We start from the raw sequence: 17,635 nt of genomic DNA on the forward strand, positions 1-17,635 counted from the left end.
ATTGGTCGAAGGGTTTGATGGGGAGATCACACCATTGGACAAAACACCACCAATCGGGAGATGAGGCAGGATGAAGCTCATGATTGGTCAAGGCAGGGGCAAGAAGCTGGCCGCTGATTGGTGGAATAAGGAAGGACTGGTGATTGGCCAAGGGAGGGGCAAGAAGCTTCCCTCGGATTGGAGGACCTGAGGCGAGCAAGAAGCGGCGCACTGATTGGAGAAGCGCCGGTGACATCACGAGCTGACGTTAAAGGTTCAAGGAGACCGACATTTTTCTCTCTCTTGGCCTTCTTGCGTTGGATCCCTTCTTGCGTTGGATCGTCTTTCGGTTGGACTGCCCTCCCTTGCGTTCTTGACCCTGGAGAGATGGTGGAGCACTGATGATTCTCCTCCCCGGTGTTCACGTGCGAGTGACGGGCGAGGCTTGCCGCTCTGCAGCGTATGCTGGCCTAGCAGCGCGCGAGCAAGGGCGCGTCGAGGCCTGGTTCGCGCCAACGACCGGTCGGCCTTCCTCCCGCTAACACCGGAGCCGCGTCCGGACTGCGCTCGGGGCCTGACGATCCCTGACACACCTCAGCCGAGTGGAGATAAGCCCGCACCACACACGTACGACCCCTTTATTTTATTATATATTCCCTTGTCTGTTTGATACATCTGTGTAGGAGCGCTCATTAGGGGGTTTTAGTAACCGGCGCGTTTTCTTGTCCCGGCATTCTGTAAAATAAACCCTTATATTATTTCCCCCTGTATATTATAAACCCGTTCCCGCTTGAGTTAATTTCCCCAGGATTGAAGGCTGATTTTTGGTTTTCGGTCCATACCGTTATATCGTTATATCGGTCCATACCGATTTTCGGTGCAAATCTTTCATACCTGTATTGAAAATCGTGTTAATTCGGGTCGTGTTTTGAGGCCTTGTAGTTGTACAGTGAACACTGTACAACCTTGAGGCTTTGTTTTTCTCTCAGCGGTCCGTGTTTTTGTGATCCAATAACTTTCGTTCTCTGTTTTCCCAATCTTTTCACCCCATAGCCCTCTTCCTTGTGTAAATCACAACTCAAAAAAATCCAAAAAAAAAACATTTCCTTCTCTGTTCTCATTCGTTTATTCATTCTTATTCGTTCGGTCGTTCGTTCTTCGACCACGTGTTTCTCCCCCATTTCCCCAGATAGATTGTCAAATTTCAACTCGTTATTTTATCGTCCATGCGTTATTGTTTTGATTATAGTTACTTTTGGTTTGAATTTCCTGTAACTTGTAATTATTTAATCGTGTTCTGCTCCTCGTGTGCGGCCTTGTAGTTGTACCCCCGTCGGTGTTTGTTATCTTAATCGTGTTTTGCTTGGCTCTTAGTTTTTTTCCCTTCTACCCCGAACATAATACTCTGTCTAACGTTCTAAATCCCCACCTCCCCCCCCCCCCCCACCCCCAAAAACCAAACAAACAAACAAAAAAACCAAAAACATTTATTTTCCTTTCTCCACGTGTACTGTTGACTCATCCTGTATTTTCTGTCCAGGTGTGCTGTTCGCCCCGCCCCCATTAACTCCTTGCCATCCACCGTTTGCCCTTCACGCGACTCGTGGTGGTCCCTCTCGGCTCTCCCCCCGTTGGTATTTTTGTGCACATAAGATTGTTCACGGTTCTGTTTAAATATTATTTAAATATGTATAACCTTTCCCCTTCAGTGTTTTACTCAGTGGTATTTTACAACACGCTGTTTTTCTTCCTATTTAAAAGGCTTTTCTCAATTTCCTCTCCAACTCATTCCACCTCAAAAAAAAGAAATTCAATATCTTATACGTCTCCCTCACTACATGGTCTAAATTCACATTCATTCCATCCCTCCTCCATCATTCTGAACCGGATTGCTAACTTGAAAATCACAACAAACCCAATTTGTTTTCAATGTTCGTCTTTCATTAATCATCCACTTTCTAAACTCCCCTCTTGCCCCTCCCATCCAAATCCCTCCCCTTGCACCTACACTCCTAAACTCCCCCCCTACCCCTCCACTCCTGAACTCCCCCCTTGCCCTTCCACTCCTGAACTCCCCCCTTGCCCTTCCCCTCCTAAACTCCCCCCTCACTCCTCCCCTTCAAAACTCCCCCCCAACCCCTCCCATTCAAATCTCCCCCCATACCATTCCTCTCCAATTCTCCCTCCTCCCCCCTCCTCCTCAAAGCTGCCTCCTCCCCACTTCGTCTCCCTTCTATCTCATACCTCCACCCCCCCCAACCTTCTTCTTTCCTCTGCCCCCCCTCAAACAACCCCTCTCTGTGCCTCATCCCTTCACCTTCAAACCTTTCATCCTCCTCATCCTTCCCTTTCTTGGAACTCTTCTGCAATCGCTGACACACTAACAACTGCTCTCCCTACCTCCCCTCTCATCCTTCATCTTACCCTACTCCTCCCCTCCCCTGTCCTGTACCTGATGCTCCCCCTCTCTCTTCATTAACGGTATGGACCTCAAACATCCGGGGCCTTCGCTCAAACCTGACTGATCTCTCCATACAGGTTGCTTCTGACAATCCAGACTCGATCTGCTTAACAGAGACTTTCCTCCTTCAAGATGTCTCTGATTCCTTAATATCTCTTCCTGGTTACTCCCTCCTCCGGTATGATAGACCTGAGCCTCGGCCTGGTGGTGGGGTGGCTATCTTTATCAAAAACTCTTCCTCACTCTCCTTGCACTGCCCTCTCTCCTCCTCACCCCCAGGAGTACCTCTGGCTACGGCTTCCTCTCCGCTCCCACCTTTTGTTCATATGTGTTCTGTACTGTCCCCCAAACAGTGATGACTCCATCTACATTTCACTGTCTGACAACATGGACCAACTTCTATCCACTCATCCCAACTCTCTCTTCCTCATATGTGGTGACTTCAATTGTCATCATGCCACCTGGTTGGGTGTGGGTTCCTCTCTCACCAGTCATGGCACCTCAGCAAAGGACTTCTGTGACTCACTGGGATTGACACAATCTGTCAATTTCCCGACCCGGATCTCAGCCAATGGAGTATCTTCTCTTCTAGACTTGGTTATGACTAACTTCCCTGCTAATGTCTGCTGCTCTTCTTCTGCTCCAATCGGTTCTTCTGATCATGTACTTGTCAAAGTGGACATCTCTCTGGCCATTCTCAGAGAGCCTCCTCAGCGTCGACGAGTCTGGCATTTCACTCAGGCCGACTGGGACGGTCTTCAAGCAGCCATCAATCGTCTGGATTGGTCTCCCATCTCCACTGCCTCTGACATCAATTCTTCCTGGGAATTCTTCCAAAGCAAACTGATCTCTCTCATGCACAGATTTATCCCATCTTGCCTTCAGTTGTCTTACCCTTCCTCCCGTCCATGGTACACTGAATCTTGTGGTGAGGCAGTTGCCCTGAAACAACTTGCCTTTGCCTCTTGGAAGGCTAATCCAACTGAAGGAAATCTCAGTTCCTTCCACCAAGCTCGGAACAAGTGTGTGTCTACCCTCAGGAGTGCCAGGAAGCACTATCTCTCCTCACTCAAGAATGAACTCTCAAACCTGTCTCCTTCCTCCAAATCCTGGTGGCGTCTGGTCAAATCCGTTTCTGGTGTTTGTTCCCCCTCCATCCCCTCCCTTACCTCAAATGGCCACACAGTTGACATCGCACGTGACAAAGCCGAATGCCTCAACTCTGTGTTTGCCTCAAAATCCTTAGTCCCAAACCCATCTCTCTCTGTTCCCACCTTTCCCAGTCGAACCAAACTGCTCCTGGACTCTGTGACCTTCTCTCCTGACAAGGTGGAGGAGTTTTTGTCAAACCTCAACTCTGATTCTGCAACTGGACCAGATGGCATCAGCCCACGGGTCCTAAAATCCTGCTCTGCCGCTCTATCTCACCCTCTCTCTGTTCTTTTCACCCTATCTTTTGCTCAAGGTCATCTGCCAGCATCCTGGAAGTCAGCAAACATTACCGCTTTACACAAAAAAGGTGCAAAAACAGATCCTTGCAACTACAGACCAATCAGCCGCCTGCTCCCAATTATCAGCAAAGTCATGGAATCCATCATTGCTTCGGATATGAAATCTTTCCTCTTCTCCAATGGCTTGATCTCTGATCATCAATTTGGTTTCAGACCAGGTCACTCTACTCTGGACATGCTGCTTCTGCTGTCTCAACAATGGATGGAGGTCCTCAATGCCAAACAGGAAATCAGAGCTGTCTCCCTTGACATATCACGTGCCTTCGATACGGTCTGGCACCCAGCTCTGCTCACCAAACTCTCCTCCTCTGGTATCCATGGAAATCTCCATGCATGGCTTGCGGACTTCCTCTCTGGTCGTAGTCAACGTGTGGCCCTGAATGGATTTCTCTCATCTCCCCTTCCCGTTCAGGCTGGAGTTCCCCAAGGCAGTGTGCTGGGCCCTGTGCTTTTTCTGGTCTTTATCAATGATCTCTCCGACTCTCTGGAAAATCCTCTGTATCTCTTTGCTGATGACTCCACTCTCTGCTGCTCCATTCCTCTTCCCTCAGATCGGCAGTCTGCAGCCTCCTCACTCTCTGAAGACCTGGACAAAATCACAGACTGGTCAAACATGTGGAACATGTCTTTCAATCCTGACAAATCTCACACTCTTACAATGTCTCTCCGAAAAGATCGACTGGACAACCCTCCCATCTACTTTCTCAACAATCCTCTCCAAGAAGTTTTGTCGCTCAAGCTTTTGGGTCTCACCATCTGCCATGATCTTTCTTGGGAAAACCACATTTCCAAGCTGGCCTCCAAAGCCAGTCGCCGACTGGGCATCCTCCGTCGTGCGAGGTCCTTCCTAGGCACACCTGAGCTCCTCACCACATACAAGGCTTTCATCCGCAGCTCAATGGAATACTGTTCTCCCCTATGGGCTGGTGCTCCTGCCTCACACCTGGCTCGGCTTCACGCTGTTGAATCCAAAGCTTTCAGAATCATTGGAATCTCCCGCGATGAAGCAATCTCTGAGGGCCTTTCACTCACTCACCGCAGGCAGGTAGGTGGTCTTTCTGTCTTCTACCGACTCCTCTCCGGCCTTGCTCCCCCAGCTCTCTCTGTGCTCTGTCCCCCAAATATTCCTACAGGTCGCACAAGATCTGCCAGCCACCCTCTGATGGTTAAACTGCCGAAATCTCGGCTCTCTGCTCACCTTCACTCTTTCATTCCTCTTTTCTCCCACCTCTGGAACAAACTCCCACACTCACTTCAATCACACTCCTCCCTCCAGGTCTTCAAAACAGCTGTTCACCACCATCTCTTATCTTCCCCCATCCAAAACCTTGATCTTTTCTACCCCCACTAATTCACCCCAGATCCACCTTGTTTGAAATTCCAACTTCTTTCCTGGCAGTGTCCATATGTTTTATACCTCTCCCACCCCCCCCCCCCCTTCCCATGCCTCCCCCCCAAAGACCTCTCCCTCCCACAGTTCTCTCGATGTCTCCATGTCTCTCGGTCCCTGCTCTCAAATGTTGTGTTTGTGTCCTTCCCCCTCTCTCCCCATCTTGTCTACCGCTCCCGATGTTATTTGTTTTGTGTGTCTGTTTGTCTTTCTGTGTGATTAATGTTCGCTCTTTCACGAGCCTCGATCTTGTATACAAAAAAAAAAAAAAAAAAAAAAAAAGGAGTGACTGTATCCCCTGGGAGTCCTTCAGTAGTTGTATCAGCTTATGCAGATGCTGTCTGTGTGGTTGTTAAGAAAGAATGATATCCGTGCACTTGTTGAATGTTTAAATCTTTTTTGCCTCGCTTCTTCTTTGAAGTGTAACTGGGACAAAAGTAAAGCCTTATAGATTCCCTGTCTCAAGAACAACCTGGAAAAGTGTGAGTACCACCTGTGCATTTGTCAGCAAAGTTAAAATGGGTGGAAGATAGAGTCAAATACCGAGGAGTTTTCCTGGGATCTCCAGATTACGTCCTCAAAAATTGATGGTTGAATATGTTTTAAAAAAAGATTGGGACTGTGGAATCGAGCTCTGCCCCACCTTTCCTACAAAGGCAGGGTTCTAGTTGTTAATAATTTGGTGGCTTCTTCTTTGTAGCATAGGTTTATCTGCCTTCAGCCACCAGACGTACTACTAAAGGCAGTGCAGAGGCTATTGGTGGATTTGTTTTTTGCAGTGGTCACCATTGGTTACTGCCAAATGTTATATGTCACCCTTTGTCTGAAGGTGGCCAAGGACTTATTGACATCAAAAGTCATACAATGGCTTTTCGGTTGTGCACCATACAGCAGTTGATGTACAAAGAACGACTGCCAAGCTGACTTCTGGCCTATCACATGTTGCGAAAAGCAAGTGGGCTCGGATACGACCTTGAACTTTTTAAAATCAAACTCCAACATGTTGACATCTTGTCTACCATCATTCTATCAAAGCCTTCTGAACGCCTGGCAAAGCCTTTCGGTTAGTGGCCAGTAGGAAACTTATGCTACGAACGTGTAAGGGTGTAAAGTTAAAGCTCTGAGGATCTAAGGGTCTAAAATGTTTAGGATTTGAGGGTCGAAAGTCATAGGTCTGGAAAAATGTCGAAGGGATCTTAGAGGTCTCAAAGTTATATTCCAAAAGCACGTAATTAACGTTACACGGATGTGAACAGTTGAGTAACAACATGGCGTCTATTGTTAATTCCCCAAACTCTGGTTTTCTAGGGCTCTGGATTCTGCACTCCAACCTCCCCCCCTCCCCCCCCCCCCACCGCTCTTTTCTCCAAACTGAATCTGCATTAAATATAAATGCCTCTTTAAATATATGTTTTAAGAATGCATTTCAACCCTTGTATCACATTCATAAATGCTACACCTGTTCTTCTTCCCCCACCATGGTACATCTCTTCTTCCTCCTCAAAATGGTTATTTCCCTTCCCCCCCCCCCCCCCTCCTGCATCCCTCCTCACCACACCCTCTCAAAGCTTCCGCCTCACCCCACCACCTATATGCCCACCCCTCTGGGCTGGCTCCCCTGCCTCACATCTTGCTCAGCTTTTCACCATGGAAATCAAGTGGCATGTCCCACGATAAAGCTGAGGCTATGGGCCTATCACGTCACCCTCGCAGACAGGGCGGTGGTCTCTCTGTCTTCCACCACCTTCCACCCACCACACAGGTTCCTCCAGGGCTCTTGCGGTCCACATCCCTCTTCTGGAAAAACTTCCCAAATCCCAGATCACTGCTCACCTCCACTCATTTGTTCCTCTTTTGTCCTGACTGGAAACAACTTCCACATCTGCTTCAATCACATTCTTCCCTCCAGGTCTTCAAGACAGCTGTTCACCACCATCTAAGATAATCCTGAATCCAAAACCATGATATTTTCTACCCGTGTTAACTCTTCCACCCCACCCCAATCCCTCCTCTTTGCACATTTCCAGTTTTCCCTCCTGTATCCATCTTGTCCACCCCATGCATCTTCTCCTGCCCCCCCCCCCCTCTCCAAATTCCTCCCTACACCTATGGTTTGTCTAACTTCCCCCGTCTTGGCTTTCGGCTCTGCCGTTGACGTTTCACCCCTCTCTCTGTGCTCTTCTTTTCGTCCCGTTGTGACATGATCCATTTGGTGTATTCGTACAAGCTCTTCCACGAAAAAAAATCCTCAACTATGTGTACAAAAAAAGTGTGTGACAATTCAAGTGACAATGAACGGTATTTGCACGGTCAGACTTTACACTTAACAAGATCACATTTTCTGTGTACTGTATGTTCAAAATTGTCACTTTGAAAGTGTGTATTATGATGACATCTATCTATAATTCCAGTAATCTCTGTGTGTTTGTTTGTTTGTACGTTTGTACGTTTGTCTGTGACCGCTGTTTCTCGACAACCACGGGTCCGATATACTTTAAACTTGCCAGGTATATTGCTGGGGACCCGAGGATGTGCCTTTTCAAGGTTTCATATTAATCGGACAATTACTTACCGAGCTATGTCCAAAAAACGATTCAACCAATCAGAGAGCAGCGAGCTATCGCGTGTGCCGAACGTGGCGGACACACTCTGCCTCGGATGGCACATTTGAGAGCGTATTCATTTATTTCACGTTTGCAAACTATGTTGGCGCTATGTTGGCGTTAAACTATGTTTTAAAACTAATAAAAACCCCGGGGGGATTGTCACTGTACTCGCAAGCCGTTCGCCGTTCGCTTTGGCGTTGCGAATGGACCAAAACATTTCATGCACCAAACCATTTCATGTAAAGCGTTCGCCGTTCGCTTTGGCGTTGCGAATGGACCAAAACATTTCATGGACCAAACCATTTCATGTAAATAGAGGGGGGGATATAATTTTAGATATAGATATAGTACGGGCATGCCCTAGTTCTTATAATGTATGTATACATTAAATATATTTATTGTTGGACAATTTATAAATAAAGCTACCAAGTAAATGGTATCGATCCTTTAACAAGTAAACAAATAAATTTTTTTAGGGCTACACACTTATTTTTAAAAAAGTAAAAATTTACATTTTTTTTTTACTTTCTAAAATTTAATTTTGATGCATGAAAATGTACCAGAAAATAGGACTGGGCCAAATTTCAGGTCTCTAGGACGTATGGAACCTAGAAAACGAACGGCTCAAAGATTTGAAACGGGACAAAAAAAACAAAGTTCAGATGAAGTTAAATAAAAGTGTGGAAAAAAAAAAGACAGTTCCCAATTCGACCAGCATTTGCCATGGACAATAAACAAGGCCCAAGGACAAACACCTCAAAGCGTTTGCCTTCACCTGGAAAAACGTGTTTTCCCATGGACAACTATGTTGCTTTTTCACGCACAACAGGATTTTCCGGACTCAGTTACGATGACTGCCCACAATATCGCACATTTGGCAAAAATATTGATGTCCAAGTAGCACTCCTGTATCACACCAACAATTCAATTCAAACAATCCTAAAATTGATTCATAGTCTATACACCATTCAGACATCAACAATTTCATCTTTGAAAGGCCACATCCACATCGATCTCATCACAACATGAATAAACCCAAACTTCCACCCTGGATATTTGGAACAACAGAGTCAGTAATATATCAACATCAAAAGCCTGGTGTGTATCATCACTATTTATCACGTTCATTATTTACGAATTGCCATTTCACAGCGTCACTTCGCTACTTATTGTAAAAGTATAGGAATAACTACTAATGACCTATCCCTACATGTATGTGTTATATTATTACTAGTCCCTCCATGAACCTTAGACAATGAAGAAAAAACATTGGTAGGCTAGCTCTGTCAAAGACAAATTAATACATAATCCCACATTCAATACTCAGCCAAAGTGAGATCAGGATTTAAAGGCCACCAGGAGTGGGGACCTCCAATATGTCAACCAAATTCTCCAATATTGAAGAGCGCACAGTCAAACAGGTGAATAACATGGATCGAGTCACTTTGAACCTGGCAACGAAATGTGTACACCCACTCTGATCCATTGAATACAGAGAGAAGCAAAATAATTATGAAAAAAATAGTAATATCCACGTCAACAGCTGAACATGAAATTAATAAACTGGATGGTATTCTTAGAATACTTACCCTGCGCAGTTAACTTGGTGAGCCAACTCTTCTGTTTTTTAATTTTTGGAAAAAAAAATTTGAAAATTGAAGGATTTTTCTTTATACTGATCAGATCAAGCGTTGTACTTGTCGAATTATGACGTCATAATGAAGGCACTGATGAAGTAATCATCGTCATATCTTATTCCCCATGGTGAGTACTTGAAAATGAGCCTTGTTTCAACATTTTCCATTGAGCGGTTTGGGAGATATAGAGGTGAAACGTTTTTCCAAGATGGCGTCCGTACCACTGACCGCCGATGACGTCACAATTATGAATAAAAACTTTTTACACGTGGAGGCACTCCTATGGTAAAATTTGGTGTCAATTGGACCAACGGTTGCTGAGAAAATGATTTTTTTTTTAATGCAGACATGTACGTACACATGCCACATGTACGCACACCACACGTACGCACGCCACACGTACGCAACTGAATGCTTAACCCTACTTTTCGCTTCGCGAGCGCAGGGTAATAAAGCATCTTACATTTAGGTCTGAAAACCCAAGTGCTCAGCAAAATAAGCACAAACACTAGTATAACTAAAACAAATGCATTGTAGGGGTCATCTCTGACTGCACAATGTGGAATACAGCTACGATTGACGCACAGCTTATTTTGCTGAGCACTCACGGTTACCTTGCATCATCATTTGAGCCACATCAGTGTTATTGCGCATGCATGGTCAGATTTACAAATCACATGGGCTTATGCTCAAGCAAAATAATAAAGCCTCAAAACACCTCAAGTATGTGATCAAAATACAACCACATTTCCTGATTTAAAAATAAAGAAAGATCGAACTGTAGTCAAATTCCGACTGCACAACAAAACTGCAACGAAATAAGCAGCACCCATACAGGAAAGGCCAAACATCGATCATTATTATATAAAACAAAAGCAAGAGTTGAAGCTATGTTGCTAAGCAACTTCAGGTAAGCAGATAGTCCATATAATTGCTTAATGAAAAGAACATATGAAAATACAGTAACTCACGATCACAACCAATTCAGCATTCAGCGGTCCAGTGGATCACACTACTCTGGCACGACATGTCCTGCGCATTTCCTATTTTAATTTTTTACAGAGAACCGATGCCGGTATGAAAGGTGGAAGGGACGATGGGGCGGAGCGGCCAATTGAACACGGCAACCATGCGCCCACCCCCTTGCACCATTATCACCACCCACTCGTGTCAGCCTCACAAAGAGGCAAACAATGTCCAATGGGACAAGCTAGAGAAGAGATTCACTTTTGGGCGTGTAAGAATACCTCACCACAACGATCTCTGTCAGGTATTAGCACTTTCTGTGTGTAAGGTCCAAGGACCAACTGGAATGCAGTGCCCAGAAATTGAAATGGCAAATGTGTATTGCAGTCTTTATAAGAGTACATTGTACTTCAACAACACACTTTTGAGAAACACGCACAATCATCAAATATAAACTACGTAAACATCCAAATTTACTGAGCTTGAAAAATGATCACAGTTTGCTGAACAAATGTTTCCTTTGGTGCTACTTAGATATGGGAAATATTGTATACAAACAGAAGACTTTTCATTGTTGGTACTGTATACTATACTACATTCACAGGTGTATATTCCGACAAAGTTCTGGTTAATTTAACAACTGTGCATTTCCACAATGCTGCTGTTTCAGGAACAAAATAATTTTGTGGTTGAGGATGGGGTGGGGATAGGTATGGAAATGAATGGAAAATAAGGAATTGCATCGGAGCTTTTTGCGTGGACTATAGCAATAATGATATGCCAGTTAACTGTTAAAACATGATTGCACTGGTGCATCCCGTTATCACATCACCATTATGGAGTTACGATAGTCCAACACATGCAAATAAAATACAATGAGGTGTATTTACAAAAATAAAAAAATACATGTACAGTGCCTTCAGAAAGTATTCACACCCCTTGACTTTTTCACATTTTATGGTGTTACAGCCTGAATTTGAAATGGACTAAATAGAGATTATTTTGTCACTGATCAACACATAATACCCCATTATGTCAAAGTGTAAATTTTTTTTTTTTAAATAAAGTTTTATAAAGCAAATAAAAATGAAAAGCTGAAATGTCTCGAGTTAATAGGTATTCAACCCCTTTGCTATGACACTACAAATTGACCTCAGGTGCATCCAATTTCCTTTGATCATCCTTGACATGTCTCTGCAATCTGAATAGAGTCCACCTGTGGCCAATTCAATTGATTGGACATGATTTAGAAAGAAACACCTTTCCATACAAGGTCCCACAGTTGACAGTACCTGTCAGAGCAGAAACTCTACCAAGAAGTACAAGGAACTGTCCGTATAACTCCGAGATAGAATTGTGAGGAAAAACAGATTTAGGGAAGGGTATAAAACAATTTCTAGATTATGAAAGTTCCCAAGAGCACAGTGAGCTCCATAATTAGGAAATAGAAGGAATATGGAACTACCCAGACTCTTCAGAGAGCTGGCCGTCCGACCAAACTGAGCAACCGGGTAAGAAGGATCTTGGGCAGGGAGGTTTCCAAGTACCCAATGACCATGCTAACAGAACTACAGAGTTTCTTGGCTGAGATGGCTGGATGGACAACAGTCACTGCAGGACTTTACAAATTTAGGCTTTATGGGAGAGTGGCCAGACGGACGCCACTCCTGAGAAAATGCACATGCCAGCACACCTGGAGTTTGCAAAAGGGCAAATGAAAGACTCAGAGCATGATGGAAAATATTATGTGGTCTATTGAGATAAAAAAAAAATTGACCTCTTTGGCTTGAATGCAAAGCACTATGTCTGGTGGAAACCGAGCACAGCTCATCATTCATCTAACCCGTCCCGACCATGAAACATGGTGGTCACAACATCATGCTATGCGGATTCTTTTCAGCAGCAGGGACTGGAATTCTTGTAGGGATCGAGGGAACAATGCATGGAGCAGAATACAGGCAAATGCTTGAGGAGAACCTGTTTTAGAGTGCAAAAGACCTTAGATTGCGGCAAATACTTTAGTACCACAACAGGACAATGATCCCAAGCATACAGCCAAATCAACACTGGAATGGCTTCAGGACAAGAACGTGAAAGTCCTTGAGTGGACCAGCCAATGCCAAGACTTGAATCCCATTGAGAATCTGTGGAAAGACTTGAACATTGCTGCTCACTGACACTCACCATCCAACTTGACAGAGCTTGAGCAAATTTGCAATGAAGAATAGGAGAAACTTCCTAAATCCAGATGTGTAAAAATATTTTGCAGATTATAACCTGAGTTTGAAGCATCTGATGTTTTCTCTTTTCTACTTATGTTTTTTTCCTCTCTCACTCTCTCTCCATTTCTCATGTGACCTTTAATTGAGATCAAACGTAAGTGTGTTGACATCTAATAAGGATGGAGACATACCTTTGACACAATAATTGCTTCATGTTATATTTTCTACTTAATTATATATTATTATTTTACTTAATTATACATATTTTTTGACGATAGTGCATATTTTTCAAAAGTGTGTTCTTGAAGTACAATGTACTCGTATAAAAATTGCAATACACATTTGCCAAAAATGGAATATACATATTTTGCAAATATACATAAATTAAAAATAAAGCAAACGGTTACATGGATCATCTCAGCCATGCCAAGTTGTCCTTTTTATAGCACACCCCAGTATGCCCCATCACTCAGGCTGGATGCAAAGATTTGCAAAATGACAGATCTATCCTTGGCCAAAGACATAATGGATTTTTTGTCTCATTCATTCATTTATTCATATTTAACCCAAACCTGTAAAGAAGAAAGGATTGAAAAATATATACGATCAAGTAGAAAATATAATGTGAAGCAAATGTGTCAAAGGTATATCTCCATCCACGTTAGAAGTCAACACACTTACGTTTGACCTCAATTAAAGGTCACATAAAAAATTAAAGGTCAGATGAGAAATGGAGCGAGCGTGTGAGAAAAGAGATGCTTCAAACTCGGGTTATGATCTGCAAAATGTATTTTTTTCAAAGGGCACATGACCTGTTGAATCCAAGATTGAAGCAGGTCATCTCTGTATTGGAGTCTATACTTGTGCCATGTTTGGTTGAAATACCCTCTGTTCTGACAAGTTTCTTTTGGTTCACAACTTATGTTGGTAGAGATCTATCACAACAGACTCACAGCTGTAATTGCTGTGAAAGGTGCTTCAACCAAGTATTGACTCAGGTGGGTGGACACTTATCCAACCGAGATATTCTAGTTTTGTATTTTTAATTAATTTTCTGAAGTTTATAGAATTTGTTTTTGACTATGAAGTTGGGGGTTACAATATGTAAATAAAGGTGGAAAAGTCTGATTTAATGACAATTAATTCCAGGCTACAAGGTAACAAAAGTTTTAAAAATTGAAAGGGGGTGTAGACTTTCTTTTGGCACTGCACAAGAGAATTCTAACGCTACAAGTCCCCTTCAGCCACCATGCACCAAAAGTACATGCTGTATAACACTCTACATAGAATGTCGGTGTTACCAAAGCAGTTTCTTGGCAAGGTTTACACTGGTTGGTTTTTCTATGCCTTCCCAGCATTGGTTGTCTGTGCTCTATCTTCTTAAATGCTGAGTGTCAAGCAAGAAAGCAGCACATACTATTTCCTTAAGTTATATATTATTTGGTAGGACTTTTCTGGGGTTTGAACCACAGACCTCCCAGACGCAGAGCATACGTGCACATGCATTCGCTAGACAAGACAAACACACACTGAGTGATACTCCACAAATTAGTTTTTTTTTTTTTTTTTTTTTTTTTTTGTATAAAAGATCGAGGCTCGTGAAAGAGCGAACATTTATCACACAGAAAGACAAACCGACAAACCGACACATAACCTACACATAGAACAAATAACATCGGGAGCGGTAGACAAGATGGGGAGAGAGTGGGAAGGACACAAACACAACACAACACAACACAACATTTTAGAGCAGGAACCGAGAGACATGGAGACATCGAGAGATCTGTGGGAGGGAGAGGGCTTTGGGGGGGAGGCATGGGAAAGGGGGTGGGAGAGGCATAAAACATATGGACACTGCCAGGACTACCAGGAAAGAAGTTGGAATTACAAACAAGGTGGATCTGGGGTGAATTAGTGGGGGTAGAAAAGATCAAGGTTTTGGATGGGGGAAGATAAGAGATGGTGGTGAACAGCTGTTTTAAAGACCTGGAGGGAGGAGTGGGATTGAAGGGAGTGTGGGAGTTTGTTCCAGAGGTGGGAGAAAAGAGGAATGAAGGAGTGAAGGTGAGCAGAGAGCCGAGATTTCGGCAGTTTAACCATCAGAGGCTTGCTGGCAGATCTTGTGCGACCTGTAGGAATATTTGGGGGACAGAGCACAGAGAGAGCTGGGGGAGCAAGGCCGGAGAGGAGTCGGTAGAAGACGGAAAGACCACCAACCTGCCTGCGGTGAGTGAGTGAGAGGCCCTTGGAGTTAGCTTCATCACGGGAGATTCCAATAATTCTGAATGCTTTGCTTTCAACAGCGTGAAGACGAGCTAGGTGTGAGGCAGGAGCACCAGCCCAGAGGGGAGAGCAGTATTCCATTGAGCTGCGGATGAAAGCCTTGTACGTGGTGAGGAGCTCAGGTGTGCCAAGGAAGGACTTCGCACGACGGAGGATGCCCAGTCGGCGACTGGCTTTGCAGGCCAGCTTGGAAATGTGGTTTTCCCAAGAAAGATCATGGCAGATAGTGAGACCCAAAAGCTGCAGCGACAGAACTTCTTGGAGAGGATTGTTGAGAAAGTAGATGGGAGGGTTGTCCAGTCGATCTTTTCGGAGAGACATAGTAAGAGTGTGAGATTTGTCAGGATTGAAAGACATGTTCCACTTGTTTGACCAGTCTGTGATTTTGTCCAGGTCTTCAGAGAGTGAGGAGGCTGCAGACTGCCGATCTGAGGGAAGAGGAATGGAGCGGCAGAGAGTGGAGTCATCAGCAAAGAGATAGAGAGGATTTTCCAGAGAGTCGGAGAGATCATTGATAAAGACCAGAAAAAGCACAGGGCCCAGCACACTGCCTTGGGGAACTCCAGCCTGAACAGGAAGGGGAGATGAGAGAAATCCATTCAGGGCCACACGTTGACTACGACCAGAGAGGAAGTCCGCAAGCCATGCATGGAGATTTCCATGGATACCATAGGAGTAGAGTTTGGACTTCCTCTAGGAGTAGTAGAGTCTAGGAGTAGTAGAGAGATACCATAGGAGTAGAGTTTGGACAGTTCCAAATTCAAATCAATTACACTTATCAAGGAATCAGCTTAACAAAAGTTAACCATGTAATATCCTTGCTTGCTGTAAGGCTCGGGGATCTTTAAAATCAAGAAGCAGCAAATAGCTGGAAACTTTACCCCTGATCAAGTTTTCCTGGTAGTCGAGTAATGATTACAGATTTAAACTAAAACGGCACTCAGTAGAGAACATACCTCCACCTGGTGAACAGTTTACTTTTGTATCTTGCTGATAGGCCGGATCTGGATTGAGACATGAACCAAAATCGAATCGACTTGTTCTCGTCACCGAACCAACTCGTCCACAAAGTTCATTCATAAATCGTCCATAACTTTTTAAAATATCATGTTTTTTTAAAAATCGCTTTTCACCTGATCTCTCAATGGTGAAAAAGCACTTAAAATTAAATAATTACGTAGTGTGTTCAAAAAGTATCCGACCTTTATTTTTCGTGCGTAAAAAAAAAGAAGCTAGGGAGGCGTTGATTGGTGCACGTATGTAGGCGATCCTAATGCGCACGCGTGAATTTTTTCCCACCTGCAGAAGCTGTCATTCGACGCCAGACCGCCGATGAGTGAGGACATGTAAGTGAGCGCCGTCGGATTTTCGTTTTTGACAAAATGACGGAAAAACTTGAACAACGCTACTGCATCAAATTTTGTGTTTTTTGGCCCCGGGGATGTTGGATGCTTCCATTGTGATGACTGCAACTTGGTTTCTGGGTCGTACCCATAAACCCAGGACTCATCGCCAGTGATCACTGTGTTGAGGAAGCTGGGATCGCTGTTCACAGTCTCCAGCATGTCCTGTGCGATCTCCAAACGGAGTTGCTTCTGCTCAATCGTTAGCAGCTTTGGTACGAACTTCGCTGAGATTCTCCTGAAGCCCAAATCCTCCTTCATAATGGAATGAACGGTGTTGAATTTTGCGGATCGTTTCACTTGGGAATCGCCAAACTTTACACAAAATTTGATGCAGTAGCGTTGTTCAAGTTTTTCCGTCATTTTGTCAAAAACGAAAATCCGACGGCGCTCACTTACATGTCCTCACTCATCGGCGGTCTGCCGTCGAATGACGGCTTCTGCAGGTGGGAAAAAATTCACGCGTGCGCATTAGGATCGCCTACATACGTGCACCAATCAACACCTCCCTAGCTTCTTTTTTTTTTACGCACGAAAAATAAAGGTCGGATACTTTTTGAACACAGTAGTATTGTAGCCGAATCCATATTCAGATATTCACCAAAATCGAAACGACTAGTCCTTTTCACACACAAAACCTATCCACCAAGTTTCGTTCAAATCAATCCACAACTTTTTGAGATATCCTGCTACATATCATTTTGGCCATATCACTCAATGATGAAGGGTGCGGTGTTGGGCTAGCGCCTAGGGTGCCGGCTTAGGATCCTAGGATCCTGGGTTAGAATCCCGGTCGATTGCCGAATTAACACCAGGGGGGTTGACTCAGCCTGTCATCCTTCCGAGGTCGGCTAATTGAGTACCAGTTCACTGGTAATTCCCTGTTTGTCGTTAAAGGCGGCAAAAACAGTTGGCGTCAGGAAGGGCATCCAGCCGTAAAACATCGCTTCAAAAAGGGGACCGAAAAACAACAACAACAACAACAACCACGGTTCCCGAAAAAGGCCAACCCCCGCTTTGCGGGGAAAAATGGCCTCTAAAAGGTGGTTTTACTCAATGGTGAAGAATTACTAAAAATTATACTAGCTGGATCCGGATCTTCACCAAAATAGAATCGATTCTTCCTTGTCACACACACACAACTTGTCCAACAAGTTTCATCCAAATCCATCCATAA

At 44.2% G+C, this 17,635-nt stretch overlaps 2 protein-coding genes across 3 annotated transcripts in view; both read right to left on the reverse strand.

The window, feature by feature from the left end:
- The window catches only part of LOC144888467 (uncharacterized), a 790,732-nt gene that overhangs the window by 764,820 nt on the left and 8,277 nt on the right, over positions 1-17,635 (reverse strand). The gene's annotated exons all lie outside the window — the stretch shown is intronic.
- Positions 1-17,635, reverse strand: part of SHROOM2 (shroom family member 2) — a 208,088-nt gene that overhangs the window by 135,205 nt on the left and 55,248 nt on the right. The window contains exon 1 of one of the 2 annotated variants that reach the window (XM_068131951.2): positions 10,556-10,654. The exons of the other annotated variant lie outside the window; for it this stretch is intronic. The gene's annotated coding sequence lies outside the window, so the exon portion shown is untranslated. Of the gene's footprint in view, positions 1-10,555; positions 10,655-17,635 lie in introns of those variants that run through there. 2 annotated transcript variants of the gene reach the window in all.

The sequence above is a fragment of the Myxine glutinosa genome, chromosome 12, assembly GCF_964187855.1.
Source record: "Myxine glutinosa chromosome 12, kmMyxGlut1.1, whole genome shotgun sequence".
Taxonomy (NCBI): Eukaryota; Metazoa; Chordata; class Myxini; order Myxiniformes; family Myxinidae; genus Myxine; species Myxine glutinosa.